Below are 2,655 nucleotides of genomic sequence, written 5' to 3'. Positions count from 1 at the left end.
TCTCCTTGCTTTCCAACTTATGATGAGATACGACTTTAAAGCTGATATGGAACGGATGACAAAGGAGCTGCCGAAGGACCAAAATGGGCAAATTATTGACTTGGGCCTTTACAAATCATCAGCACGCAAGTGTGCACTGCAACTTCTTGAACTAGTTTTGGCGAACAAGTCATCCGCTGGCCCAAGATTATCGAGCCAAACCCAAGCTCTGTGACTTCTTATTGTCAAATTGTAATCTTCTCCGTTTGATTTAAACAATACCTTTTCGAAAAGGTCTTTTTATTGTAATGAATCCTGTATTGGCAATGTTGCCAGTACCTTTTTATTTTAACTGCAATGCTCTTGGTGTTTTGAATGTACGCTCTCGATGTGAGTAAAGTCAATTGAAGTTATGCATATTCCATAACATACTTAATGATGTATTTTGCAAGTAGCTCTCGTACCTTCTTTTACCGAAGGTTCTTCGGCTGATGATTCTGAAAATGATCGGCTCTAGCGCATGAAGTCCCGTATTCTCCAGATGGAAAAAGATATGCGTGGTATTCACGCCATGGCTGCCATTATAAAGAAGAAAGGCGAGCTAGCCACTGACGCAGAACGATATGCTCTTACTGAGTGGCAAAAAGCAACAGAAAGCTTGAACTGTAAGTATTTTCCTCTTCCTTTGCTTCTTTGATACTATGAAGGATATTTTTCGGATGTCATCTCTGTCCTTGCTTTTGATAGTCATAGCTCTGAACTTGTCGGAAGAAGAACAACGCGTGCATGAACGTGTAAATTCTTTGACCAATCTTGCGTGCTTTGATGAAGTCTTCTAGAGGAACCAATCAAAAGCTGCCACTATCGTAAAATTTCAAGATCGGGTGCAACAAGTGCATCGATTCTTTGACAAATGTTACACTGGTTTGAAGATGATATGGAAGACAATGTTTCCCTTGAATGAAACTCCTCCGACTTTGTTAACCTTGATGTCAAAGTTCAGCAACGCCAAGAAAGTCCAAAGTTTATTTCGTGCACAACTTATCGCAGGAGCCGAAACTGCCTTTGCCCTCGTGCTTCCGAAACATCCTTCCGCGGATTTGATGGCGATTGCAAACGCCGATGGTAATGTAGGACATCTTTTCGCTATGGCGAAAATTCCTGCTGCCATCGCAATTGAGAGACTAGAAGATAGTTCAAAAGTAGATGAAGAGGCAAAAGGCCCAGAAGAACAGTCCTGATAACATTTATATTCCTGTTAGAGTGATGATACTTATGCACTCGATATTTGTTGCAACCGATTGCTCAGGTGCATTATGTGTATGATGTAAATTTTGTTTGGAGATATCATATTTTGCTATGTTTGGAAAAACACGAATTTCTCTTGATATTTTCTTCAGGTGCCGTTAGCACATTTTTGTTGTCCAAGGAGCAATTCTTTATGCTCTTTAGAAATTTCTTAGGCATCGTTGATGCTATTGTACGAAAGTTATCGGGGGCGATATGGTGTCATTACCACTAATTGGTCTGAGAGTCCTAACTCAGTACTTAGAGGTATTCAAACACTACCTATTACTGCATTTGTTGCTGCTTTTATAGAGTAAATAAAGTTTTCCTTTCGCACTATTTGTTCACTCTGATCTGAGCCCTCATCCCTGGATGTCAGTAGCTGTTTCTTCTTCGACGAGCTTGACTCAGATATATCTTCCGCCCGGGTGGCACAAGCAAAGAGAGATTGCGCTCTCTTTTCCGAGAGATTCTTTCCAAACTTGTCAAGTAGATGACTGGCTGGATAGCGAGTACTACTGAACCATACCGAGAGAAAGAGCACTGAAATGAACCATATCGAGCACAGGTCTCACTCTACAAGTAAAGTTCGATGAGCTCTTAGCGGACCTGTGCCTACTATCTACTAAGTGTGTGCTAGGGAAAGAAAGCAAGCTGAGCAGTTCTCACTCTGTCTGGTGACCAAGAAAGGTGCCCGCAAAAAAACATCGCCCTAACTTTACCATAAATGTTGCCGCGTGACGCAAAAAGGAGGGATGCAACATGAGGACTTCCCAGGAGGTCACCCATCCTAGTACTACTCTCGCCCAAGCACGCTTAACTTCGGAGTTCTGATGGGATCCGGTGCTTTAGTTCTGGTATGATCGCATATGACATGTTCTGCACTCATTTTCCCTTATGCTTGCCCCTCCCGCTCCTTCTCTCCCCTATGTTGTACCGTGCCCATCCCGCTTTTCCGTTCCCCATCACCTATAGCCGAGCGCGAGTGCCCGCAAAAAAAATATCGCCCTAACTTTACCATAAATGTTGCCGCGTGACGCAAAGTGATCAGCTCATGTTGCAGGTTCGTTGAACCCGTAGTAATTTGCAACTTCGCTTCAACCGATGATGTATGTTTTGGCGGCAGCCTCTGAGCGAATCGAGAAAACTGTGTCTGCCGTCGACTCCGTCGATCTTTAGTACTTCTTTAGTTTAAAGTACCGGCATGGGTCTTGTTTGTAAGTATAATTGTTTATCCTTGTTGTCTGCAGCACTCGCGTAGTCTTGAGGCTTTAGCAAAGGATATTTGTGTATTGTTATAATCCCGTTTATAAACCTTCTATTGCAGCACTCATATTTTTCAGAGGCTTTAGATGGTAATTTTGGGTATAGTCTTTGACAACGACCCTC

General features: G+C 42.7%; 1 non-coding gene across 1 annotated transcript; it reads right to left on the bottom strand.

Annotated features, from left to right (window-relative positions):
• Positions 1–2,018: 2,018 nt before the first annotated feature.
• On the bottom strand, positions 2,019–2,137 carry LOC127325516 (5S ribosomal RNA). The gene has a single exon (XR_007867205.1). It is a non-coding gene; the product is annotated as a 5S ribosomal RNA (ribosomal RNA).
• Positions 2,138–2,655: the final 518 nt, after the last annotated feature.

Source organism: Lolium perenne, chromosome 1 (genome assembly GCF_019359855.2).
Source record: "Lolium perenne isolate Kyuss_39 chromosome 1, Kyuss_2.0, whole genome shotgun sequence".
Lineage (NCBI taxonomy): Eukaryota > Viridiplantae > Streptophyta > Magnoliopsida > Poales > Poaceae > Lolium > Lolium perenne.
The sequence above is the reverse complement of the archived record's forward strand: the minus strand, read 5'-3'. Positions and strand labels throughout refer to the sequence as shown.